Source organism: Panthera leo, chromosome D2, assembly GCF_018350215.1.
Source record: "Panthera leo isolate Ple1 chromosome D2, P.leo_Ple1_pat1.1, whole genome shotgun sequence".
NCBI classification, from domain to species: domain Eukaryota; kingdom Metazoa; phylum Chordata; class Mammalia; order Carnivora; family Felidae; genus Panthera; species Panthera leo.
In genome coordinates this window covers 47,515,076-47,527,786 of record NC_056689.1, presented here as the reverse complement: position 1 = coordinate 47,527,786, position 12,711 = coordinate 47,515,076, and the positions used below count along the sequence as shown (strand labels likewise).

The 12,711-nt window shown below is 38.1% G+C and overlaps 1 protein-coding gene across 4 annotated transcripts in view; it reads right to left on the bottom strand.

The window, feature by feature from the left end:
* MARCHF8 (membrane associated ring-CH-type finger 8) overlaps positions 1–11,217 on the bottom strand; it is a 123,496-nt gene extending 112,279 nt beyond the window's left edge. For 2 of the 4 annotated variants that reach the window (XM_042909015.1, XM_042909014.1), the window contains exon 1: positions 10,562–10,956. The gene's annotated coding sequence lies outside the window, so the exon portion shown is untranslated. The other 2 variants (XM_042909017.1, XM_042909016.1) reach the window with 2 other exon arrangements.
* Positions 11,218–12,711: the final 1,494 nt, after the last annotated feature.

The following is a 12,711-nucleotide window of genomic DNA, read 5'->3' as shown; positions in this document are numbered from 1 at the left end:
AAAAAAACATTAAAAAAATTTTTTAAATAAAAATAAAATACAGAAAAATATAGAGAATTGGTAACAGACCATACAGGCAAGGGAATGGAAAAAAGGGTACCTACACATTATTAGGGGAAGTGTAGGCTGAAATAAAAATTGGGGAAACAACCGCCACTATACAATTTAAATCTCATTGACCAGACGATTCCACTTTTAGGACTCTGTACCACACTAATACTTTCCATGAATGTTCAAAGACATACATACAAAAACAGTCACTTCAACACTGTTATAAAAGAGAAAAATCAGGGGCGTCTAGGTGGCTCAATCAGTTAGGCTTCTGACTCCTGATTTCATCTCAGGCCATGGTCTCATGGTGTGTGAGACTGAGCTCCTTGTAGGGCTCTGCACTGACAGCACAGCCTGCTTGGGATTCTCTCTCCCTCTCTCTCTGCCCCTCCCCATTCACATGTGTGTGTGCACGCTCTCTCTCTCTCTCTCAAAATAAATGCAAAACATTTTTAAACAATATTTTTAAAAATTTTTTAAAAAGAAAAATCAGAACACACTAAATATCCACTAATAGAGAAAGAGTTGAATGAATTATGAATATATGTGCCCAACTTGATTTCAGCCTTGTAAGATCCAGAGCAGGTGACCCAGGGAAGCCTACCACACTTCTCATCTACAGAACTACAAGATAACAAATTTGTGTTGTTTAAGATTCTAAGTTTGTGGTAATTTCTTACACAGCAATAGAAAACAAGTACTTCTACAAAAGTTAAAGAAATGCATTAGTCCACTAATTAAAATCTATACCTCCAACTATACAGAGAAAGTCCTGCCTTTGTGCACCAAAAGACATGCACACAATGTTCACATAACCAGGGCACCTGGCTGGCTCAGTCCGAAGAGCATGTGACTCTTGATCTCGGGGTTGTGAGTTCGAGCCCCACATTGGGTGTAGAGATTATTAAAATAAATAAACTTAAAAAAACATTCGCATAAACACTACTCATTACAGAAAAAAAATGACAACCCATTCACCAAGAGTACAAAGATCAAATTATGCAATATTCATATAATGTAATGCAATACATTAATGACATCAGTGAACTACAGCCACATACAGAAATATGGGTGAGTCTCAAGTCTCACTATGTGGGATGAAAAAGCAAGTGATGAAAGTGTACACACAGTATGATTCTAGTTATTACATTCAATGGTACCAAGACAGAAACAACACAGCACAGAAATGCAAATGTGATAAAACTATTAAAAAAATGAAACAATAAAAACAAGTTCAGGGTAGCAGTTATCTCTGTGGGGAGGTAAAAAGATAGGATGAGAAGGGGACCAGGGGGCACCAAAGATAATGTAAGATTTTGTTCCTAACTGGTGGTGATTACAAACCAATAGTATTTAAGTTCTAAACATTTTTCATAATTATTATAATGCTTATTCAATATTTAAAAGATGAAAACATCTAAGAATAGAACTTCCAGATAACCAAAACACAATTTTTTTTGCTTTTGTCAAAACATGTTCATTGAAAAAAAAATTATTCAAATAATATAAGAAAGTCCAATCAATTTTCAATATCTCTTAAAATCCCACCATGTAGACATAATCAGTAACAATTTGCTGAACATCTGTCTAGACACTTCTTATGCATGTGTGTACACATACATTTAAAAATTATACATAAAATTACTGTATACAACACATAAATGCTTATTCTATAAATGCTCTTTACACCCTTGCTTTTTTAAGTCAACTGTATTGAGCCACAACTTACCTAAAATACACCCGTTTTAAATGTAATGCTAGAAAAGTTTTGACGAATTTAGTGTAACCACAAGCCACTTAAAATTCAGAGAGAATATTTCTATCACTGCAAAAAAATCCCCTTTCTCCTCTGCAGTCAGTTCTTCCCACTCTGACCCAAGGCAATTACTAATCTCCTTTATTATACATTAATTTTGCTGGCTCTAAGATGAATGAAATTCTCCAGTATGTACTCTTTCGTGCCTGGCTTCTTTTGCTCAGCAAAATGTTTTCCAATTTCATGCCGTGATATTATCAGTATTTCCATTCTTACTGTGGAATAGTGTTCCATTGTCTAATGGTTGACAGACATTTGGAATAATTTCCAGCTTTGATCTCTAAACATTGTCATTACACCATTTGTGACATAACCTTTTATTTTATAACCAGGGGTGGAATTCCGGGTTATCCCACAAGTGTATGTTTAAGTCAACAGGAAACTGCGACACTGTCTTCCAAAGTGCCTATATCACGATACACTCCTAACAATTTATGTAAGTTCCGGTTGCTCTACATCTTCCCCAAGCCTTGATATAATCAATGTCTTCAATTTTAAGCATTATTGTAGGCAAAGAGTTGTTTATAATTTTGATTTGCACCTCCCTAAATATACTGAGAATTTTAAAACGTGCCTATTGTAAATTCAAATATTGGCCTTTGTGAAGTGTCTGTCCAAATCTTTTATCAATTTTATAATTTGAGTTGTCTGCCTTCTTATTAATGATTCGTAGAGGTTCTTTATACACACTGGATAATTTGTCAGACATATGAATTGCAAATATTTGCTCCCATTCTGTAGCAGATCTTGTATTTTTCCTAGCAGTGTCTTTTAAAGTGAAGAAGCTTTTAATTTTTCTTAAGTCTAATTTAACATTCAAAAATTTTTATCATGAATGCTTTTCGTATCATTCATATGACTGAAGGCTTTCTTCATCAGACTAGGACCACAACATGAATGTCCTTACCACTTCTATCATAATGTTGGATTTGAGATTCTAGACAATGTAATGGGCCAAAGAAAGAAATTAAGGAAAAAAAGAAGGCAAGCAGGCAGGGAGAAAGAAATAGTTGTAGAAAGAAAAGTTGTAGAAAGAAAAGTTGTAGAAAATTCTTTAAAAAGTAACCAAAAGACTACTAGAAGTAGTAAGCGAATTTAGAAAGTCTACCAGATATAAAGGTAATATACAAAACCAACTGTATTTCTACATATTGGCAATAAACAAGTGGAAAATAATTTTAATCTCATTTATAATATCAAAAACAAAATATTAAGATAAAAATTTGACAAAATATGTATAGGACATGTACACTACAAAACTAAAAATAATCCTTTGAAACAGATCTTTGAAAATAAAAAACAAAGGTAAAGGATTTATACTAACCAATTTCAAACCACACAGCCACAGTAAGAAAAGCAGTACAGTATTGACATAAGGACAGATCTACAAATCAACAGAAGAGTGAGTCCAAAAGTAGATTCACACATATACCATCAGTTGATTTCCAACAAAAAATGGCAAGATAATTCAATGGGCAAAGGCTGGAGAAAGGACAAAAAATTCAATAGGGAAAGGATAATCTTTTCAATAAATGATACTAAAACAGCTGTGAATTCATAAAGAAAAGTAATAAACCTAGACCCCTATCTCATACCACATATCCTTTAACCCCTAAAAATAGATCAGAGACCTATTATAAGAGCTAAAACTATAAAACTTTTGAGGGAAAAATTCTGTGGTCTGTTTTCTTCGTATAATATTTCAGATATATTTGTATATTAATAAATATACATCTTTTATATTTTTTAAAAAAGTAAGAAAAATAAAGAGCAGCGAATCCTTAAAATTTTTTTATACATGTAATTATTTTTAAAAATCAAATTTCAGGGGTGTCTGGGTGGATCAGTTGGTTAAGGGTCCAACTCTTGGTTTCAGCTCATGTCATGATCTCACAGTTCGTGAGTTTGAGCCCCATATCAGGCTTGGTGCTTACAGTGCAGAGACTGCTTGAGATTCTCTCTCTCTCTTTCTCCCTCTCTCTGCCCCTGCACTGCGCATGCTCTCTCTCTCTCAAAAAACAAATAAGCATAAATAAAATAAAATAAAATAAAATAAAATAAAATAAAATAAAATAAAATAAAATTTCAAAACCCACTGTGAATTCCTTACCCATACAGTCAAACAATCTTTCTTCAACTGAAATTCAGAAATATTCAAAGGAAAAGAAAAAAAGTCTTCTTCAACCTCCTTTCATATGGTTTCAGTAAAATGAGGCTGCTTCTAGGGAACTCAAGTTTGCCTCAATAACTATTTTTTGAGTGCTTTTCTAAAGCCATAAATAATAAAACAAATCTGCCTAAAATATATTAATACCATCCATAATTTTTATAAAATGGTTACCAGAAGATCATGACAATATGAGAAATACTCTGTACTGATATATGGTTTGGAAGTGCCCTGTCCTAGTTGATAAAGATTATTAATTTATCACATAGGATTACAAAGTTTGGGAATTATAATAAAACAAGAAAACTATAATAAAACAAATTTAAACTATTCTAAGCATAAATTCCTCCCCCCCAATAATTTAGAGGATATCTCAAGAAATGTATTACCCTTGGGGCGCCTGGGTGGCTCAGTCGGTTAAGTGACTTCAGCTCAGGTCGTGATTTCGCAGTCTGTGAGTTCAAGCCCTGCGTCAGGCTCTGTGCTGACAGCTCAGACCCTGGAGCCTGCTTCGGATTCTGTGTCTCCCTCTCTGTCTGCCCCTCCCCTGCTTGCTCTCTATCTCTGTCTCTCTCTCTCAAAAAATAATAAACATTAAAAATATTTTTTTAAAGAAATGTACTAATTACTCTTAGTCACAAGTTGTGGTTAACAAAATGATGATAAAAGAGTCCATTATAGTTTATTAATTTAACCATCACAGCTTTCCACAACACCAAAATGAAAGGCAACACATAATGCAAAATCACTGCCCACGTATTATTTATTGTGCACAAAACAAAGTACCCCAAAACTCATTTAAAACAATAAACATTTACTATCTAACAATTAGTCTGGGTCAGGAATTTAGACAGCTTAGCTCATCGTTTGCATGAGGCTGCAGTCAAAACTGCTGGGTAGTGGAGCAACTTCTTACTAGACATGTCTGGAGGCAAGGGAAACAAAAGCAAAAATGAACTATTGGGACTTCATCAAGATAAAAAGCTTCTGCACAGCGAAGGAAACAATCAACAAAACGAAAACAAAACAAAACAAAAGGGCAACCTACAGAATGGGAGAAGATATTTGCAAATGCCATATCAGATAAAGGGTTAGTATCCAAAATCTATAAAGAACTTACCAAACTTAACACCCAAAAAATAGATAATCCAGTTAAGAAAGGGGCAGAAGACATAAACAGACATTTCTCCAAAGACATACACATGACTGACACATGAAAAAATGTTCAACATCATCATCAGGAAAATACAAATCAAAACCACAATGAGATACCATCTCACACCTGTCAAAATGGCTAAAATTAACAACTCAGCAGACAACAGATGTTGGCAAGGATGCGGAGAAAGGGGAACCCTCTTGCACTGTTGGTGGGAATGCAAACTGATGTAGCTACTCTGGAAGTCTGGAGGTTCCTCAGAAAGTTACCACCTAGCAATTGCACTACCAGGTATTTATCCAAAGGATATAAAAATACTGATTTGAAGAGGCATATGCACCCCAATGTTTATAGCAGCACTATCAACAATAGCCAAATTATGGAAAGAGCCCAAATGTCCATCAATTGATAATGGATAAAGAAGGGTGCAGTATATATATATATATATATATATATATATATATATATACACACACACAATATTACTCAGCCATCAAAAAGAATGAGATCTTGCCATTTGCAATCAGATGGGATGGAACTAGAGTGTATTATGTTAAGTGAAAGAAATCAGAGAAAGACAAATGCCATATTATTTCACTCATATGTAGAATTTAAGAAACAAAAGAGATGACCACAAGGAAAGGGAAGGAAAAACAAAATAAAACAAAAATAGAGAGGGAGGCAAACCATAAGAGACTCTTAACTATAGAGAACTGAGGGTTACTTGAGGGTTGTGGGTGGGAGTATGGGCTAAATGAGTGATGGGCATTAAGGAGGGCACTTGGGATGAGCACTGGGGATGATTCGTAGGGGGTGGATCACTAAATTCTACTCGTGAAACCAATACTACACTATATGTTAACTTGAATTTAAAGAAAATCTTGGAAAGAAAAAAAAATGTTGGCCAGGCTATAGGATCATCTGAAGGCTTGGCTCTATATAAAAGGAAGGAAGGAGGAATTTGCTTCTAAGTTCATGTGGCTGTGGCCAAGCCTTGATCCTTTACTGCATGGGCCTTAGGGCTGTTCACAACATGGCAACCTTTTTTGTGTTTTATTTCAACATCTTTCTTTCCACCAATGACTTCTTTAGGTGTACAATTCAACGGCTTTTAGCATACTCACAGAATTGTGCAACCACCACCACAATCAATTTTAGGACATTGATCATCATAAAAGAAATCCATTATGCAGCAAATCTTCCCTCTTCCCCCACCCCAAATGCCCAGATCTGGGCAATCACCAATCTATTTTCTGACTCTATAGATTTGTGTATTCTGGACATTTCATATAAACATAGCCATAAAATAACGTGGCCTTTTGTGACTGGCTTTTATTATTTAGCATAATGTCTTCAAAGTTTATCTATGTTGTAGCACGAATCTGTACTTCGTTTCTTTTAATGGTTGAGTAACATTCCACTGTATGTATAAACCACCATTTATTTATCCATTTATCAACTGGTATACATTTAAGTTACTTTTATTTTTGGCTACTATGCATACTGATACTGTAAACATTTGCATACAAGTTTTGGTGTAAATATATATTCTCATTTTTCTTTGGGTATAAACCTAGGAGTGGGGTTGCTATGTCATTTGCTATCCCTGTGTTCAGCTGTTTAAGGAACTACTGGACTGTTTCCCAAGGGAGCTACATCCCTTTCCATTCCCAATAACAGAGTATGAAGATTCCAGTCTCTCCACAATCTCTACAACACCTGTTATTATCTGTCTTTTAGATTATAGTCATCCCAGTGGGTACAACACAGTAATTTACTGTGATATTGATTTGCATTTCCTTGGTGGCTAATGAGATCAAGCTATTTTTCGGGTGCTTATTGGTCATTTGTATGCCGTGTCGGAAGAAATGTCTATTCAAATCCTTTGTTTTTAAATTGAGTTCTTCTTTTATTGTTGAGGTGTAAGACTTCCTTACACACTCCCACTAGAAATTTATTATTAGATATATGATTTGCTCATAGTAAACACTAGAGAGCATGTGGATAGGGTATCAGTAGGAACTCTCATACAATGAGGATAGGAAAGTAAAACAGCACAACTACAAGGGAAAGTAATTTGGCAATACTTGGAAAATTACAGAGGCCCATCCCCTACAAGCAACAATCCCAATCATAGGTGTTTACCTCAGCAAAACGCTTACACTTGGTAAAAACTAGCATGGGTGGAAACTTGGAGGAAAAAACATGAATGAAACATAGAAACCTCAGTGGAAAAGACGCAGAAAAAAATCCACATACTACAATGCCATTTATATAAAGTTCAAAAACATTCAAAAGTAAACGTTCTGGGGGGTGTATACACATAAAATAAGTTTATGAAGAAAAGCAAAGAAATGGTAGAATTCAGTCTGGTGGTTACTTCCAAAGGGATGGAAGGGGAGGTGTCTAATCAGGAAAAGGCACACAGTTTCAATGGTATTGATAATATTCCATTTTTTGAGCTTTGTATATCCAAATTACTTATTTCTGTATGTGTGACGTATTTCATAAACATTTTTTTCAGAGAGCTACACTAATATCTGAATATCTCTCTAATATAGATACACACTGAAGAAGTTTCATCCCAATATACTTCATGCAGATGAGGAGTATCGTAGTGAACCAAAAACTACATATAAACAAGATCATCAATTATTTTTAATCCAATGAAGTGTATGCTTTGTAGAACAGAAAAGATGGATTCTCTGCCTTTTCCTGCTTCTCCCTTTCTGTCAGCCTGCCTTCCTGATCCCACCTTTACCACAGCAATCTGGATTAAATACCATCTCCTCTAGGAGGTTCTGCCATTCAATCCATCAGCCTGATGCGTGCACATCCTCCTCTCAATTTCCATAGTATTTGTATCACTTCAAGGCCCTCATCACATTATCCCTGGAATGCATGTGATTTAACTCCTCTGTCAAAGATAAGTACCTGAAGATTCAGAACACTGATTACATCAGTCTGCTCATAGAAGGCACTCAGTTTTTTGTTGACTATTGAACGAATGAATGAATGAATCTGAAAATTCAGGAATTTCAAGATGAGGTGAGTAAAGATCTGGCCTAGTCTTCTTTAAAATTCTCAAAAACTGAGGAATTAAATAATTATACTCCTTGAAAAAGAATTTCAACATTGAAACTCTTCAAAATATAGCAAAGATAAGATTAACAATGGTCGGTTAAAATATAAAATGTTTATAGTGCATATACTGATTAACATTCCATAATCACAGAGGGCCAAATCAGAGGCGTAAGAACTTCCTGAATAGTCCACTGCCTTAGACCATGTCTTGAAGTCAATCATGTAACTGGAGAACAGGTAGAGTTCTATCTTTTATAGAAAAAAAAAATAGTGCATGCTATTTCATGACCTAAATTTGTTACTTTTAGAAATTTTGACAACTTTTTTTTTTTTTTTTGCTTTCAGATATTTAAATTGTTTCCTACAAAAAGTATAAACCTAAACATTATGTGCTTACGGCAGAAAAGGGACATACATGGGGTGGGGGGAGCTTGGGGGGGGATGGAGACCACAAGTGAAACAGCTGTTTCTCAAAAACTAGGCACTACTGCTGATAACAAATAGGGAGTCTTAACTGGTTGAATCAATTCATTTCTGTCTATGCATCTATAATTCCTTCCTGGAGCTAAGTTAAAGAAGACAAAAAATGTTGGAAGGAGGGCTGCCACCAGATTTAGCAAATAAAAATGCAGTAAGCCCAGTTAAACCTGAACTTCAAATAAACAATTTTTTTTTTTTAGTAACGCATGCCTTATGAAATATTTATACTAAAAACTTATTCATTGTTAATCTGAAATTAAAATTTAAACTAGGTTAGCTGTATTTCATCTGGCAACCCTAATTGAAGCCAAAAAAAATGGAGCAGTAATCAATCCAATTTCCTCACTTTGTGATAGAAACTGAGCCCCGATGGAAAGAAGTAACCTACCTAGACCTACACCAAAGATCAAGGAAGTAGGTCTACTTTGAAAAGAGAAAACAGGGGCGCCTGGGTGGCTCAGTCCGTTAAGCGTCCGACTTCAGCTCAGGTCACGATCTCACTGTCCGTGAGTTCGAGCCCCGCGTCGGGCTCTGTGCTGACTGCTCAGAACCTGGAGCCTGTTTCAGATTCTGTGTCTCCCTCTCTCTCTGACCCTCCCCGTTCATGCTCTGTCTCTCCCTGTCTCAAAAATAAATAAAACGTTAAAAAAAAAATTAAAAAAAGAAAAGAAAAGAAAAGAAAAGAAAAGAGAAAACATATTCTGCTAGGTCACCTTGGGTTCCATTCATAGTCCATTCAACCTCCAATCTTGCTCACTTCACAGAAGCACCAAGTGGACAACTTGTAAAAGTTTATGGTTTTCCTCTTTCAATATAAAACTTCAAGTTTCAGTAAATCTCTCATCAATCCCAGTCCTTGAAAACAACAATCCAAAAAAGTAAGCATTTCTCTTAAACAAAATCATCCTTATAATTTTTGGTCTACCGACCACCCCTTCATATTCTGTTTATATGTTCACGCACCATATGAAACATGACCTCCTTTTCTCCTAAACTCAGTTCTCTCAAAATCCAAAATTCTCTTGCTCCAGGGTTTCAAAATTTGTAATACATTCATATCATTCCATGACTCTACGATTTTAAGTCATGTACCCTCTCAACTTTTGTATTTTTCAGAGGTAATGTCCTAATCCATTCAGTTGGGTCTAAAAAAAAAAGTCTTGGCAAAAAAAAAAAAAAAAAAAAGCCTTCCGCTCCCATTCTACACCTGAGCAACAACGAGCAATGCGCATAAGGTCTCACTATTCTAAACACACACTTACTTGCCTTGGGCCTGGAATGCAAGAAAAGATGGAAAGGGAAACGTCCATTGGAAATTTGGGAGGGCCTTTCCCAAATCTATATGAGGAATATACTAAATTGTCTAATTGCATGACATACAGTCGAACAAAATCGAAGGAAAAATAATAGAAAACTCCACATAAGCAAAAGATCTATCCAGAGCCTATCAAATTAACACTCAAAACATTTCCCCAACAGTATACCAATGCTTCTCAGCCTGTGATCCCTGGGGGCCCTTAGAGGTGGTGCAGTGGAACAGGAAGACAGCGAGGCAGAAAAAAGGTTTCGTTTTTATCTTTTTTTTTTTTTTTTTTTTTTTTAACTAACTGGGCTTCCAGAAGAGGTTCAAAAAAGGGTTTGTTGCATCAAAAACGCCTGAAAAGAAACGCAGTAACATAAACCATTACGACTTTGTCTAGTAAGTTTTCTATTAAAAACTTCACCCAGGTGAGTAAGAATCCAAATCGTGTCAGGTGGAAAATTTAAAGACAAACAGGAACTTAGCAATTAAAAGACAAATATCTACCTAAGTGTTCCCTCTGGCAGCTTCCAAAGTATGCGGGTGTCTCGAGATCACACACGTCAGAAGTGGCAGGTCCTCACAGATCATCTAGTCCAGACATTCATTACAGATGTGGAAACTCAGGCCAGGGCGAGGGCTGAGGCTGACTTGGCCAAGGTCTCACAGCCCGCAAGGGCCAGGCCAGGCTTCAACTGGGACTCCACGCTGGCAGCCCAGGGTCCTCAGCGCCCCCACGGATCCTGCGGCCCTCGGTTCGGCGCGGCCCGGAGAGTAGCCTCGGGCAGCCTCGAGCAGCCGGGGCGGAAGGGCCCACAGCCCGGGGTCGCTGCCACTTTTCGGCCGGCTCCGCGCGGAGGCCGCGACCCAGAGCCGTGCAGAGCTCGGCGGCCGCCCCTGCCCAACCCACCTGTCGTGGACGGCACCGCCGGCAGCCACACCCCCTGCCGGGGTCCGGGGCTCGGCCGGCCTCGTCGGCGGCGGGCAGCAGCGACTGCGCGCGGCGTAAGGTACGCCCGTCCCAAGGCCGCAAGGGTTACCTCAGGTGGGCGCTGAGCTCGCGGCTGGGCCGCCCCGCCTCGCCTGAAGCATGCCGGACACCAGGACACAGCAGGGCCGCAGCTCGGCCACCACCGGGCCTGTTTACACCCCTCTGCGGGAGGACGCCGCTGGCCCGTCACGTGACACGCGCGTCACGTGTCCGCCAAGGGGCGGAGTTGTGGAGGTGTTGCCCGGCAACGACGCCGCGCTAAGGGGTGGGCGGCAGCGGCGGTGGCGCGGATCTTCTGCGCTCTTCTGGTCTTACAGCGGTGTGGGGGCAAGACCCGGCGCGTCCTCCCCAGTCCGGACGCGGAAGAGGGAAGCCCCCCCACCACTCCGGCTTCGTCCCTTTGTGACCCCTGGACTTGACCGCGTATATTATTTCAGTCCGGTATTCTGATGTTGAACTTGGAGGGAAAAATGAAAATACTACCTTAGGTAACGGTAGCAAACGAATGCCCAGAAGAGCATAGGCAATAGTAGTTTTGTTTACCCTAACGAACTCTTTGGTTTGCTTTCGCTCCCTAATCTGGAGTGAATGGCTATTCCACAGCGTACTCCCTCCTCACCCCCATCAAACAAAGGGTGTGAGGAAGGCTTGTGGGACTTTCAACTTTTATTTTAAATTCTATTGTACTATAATTTTCATGAGGCTCAGACTTGGTATGTGTAAATACAAACATCTAAATAAGCATTTTATTCAGCATTCAGCTTTGTCCACATCAGACTTTCCCGATTATAGCTTTTACTTTGTCTTTAGTAACTATTTCTACCAAGTCGTTTTCCTACATCAGACTTTACATAAATAAAGTTTCAGCCACTGGCAATTTCTCTCAGAGTATTCATTATTAATTGCCTAAGAGACTAATAATTTGTACAATTTCTTCGTAAATTCATGAGTGACTTATTCGCAAATACCTTCAAATATTTCAGAATTGTTCTGTTGTCCAGGAGTGATCTGTTGCATAATTAACTCTTCCATACAATCCTGATCACTTTGCATACCTGGCTAAGAGCAAATTGACAGGGTCAGAACAGTGGGCTCAAAATATCCTCCAGGTCAGTACAAGGTCAAGTATCCTCTTCTTTAACACACCTAGAATGCAATAATACAAATAGTAGAAAATACAGTGATGAGTTTTTCTCCATACTCATCTTTTACTATGGAAAATAGGTTACAAGTCCAGTTGCCACAGCCTGCTTGACTTTTTCTGCTGCTTCTGGCAGCAAATGTTCTGTGAAGGCAGGATAGTATCTTTCAGTGGTATACCTTATGCCTAGACCATGCTGGAGAAGCAAAAAAGTTGGTTAACCTATCAATGTGAATCTGTAGGAAGTGGCAAAGACCCTTCATAGATCCAGAGGGATCTGCAGTTAGGCAGAACTCATGGAAACAATGCTAGGATGAGTCCTGGCTCAGCCATACTATCTAGGCAATTTACTTAACCTTTCTGAACCTCTTCATCTACTTAAAAGATAGTATCTACTGAATCGTTATGAAGATGAAATGAAATAATGCTGGCACCTTACTTTAAAGTGCCCAATACATACAGTGCTCAATAAATGTTAACCATATATGACCTTTGGCAACAGGGTAGTGATAGAGGAGGTCAGAG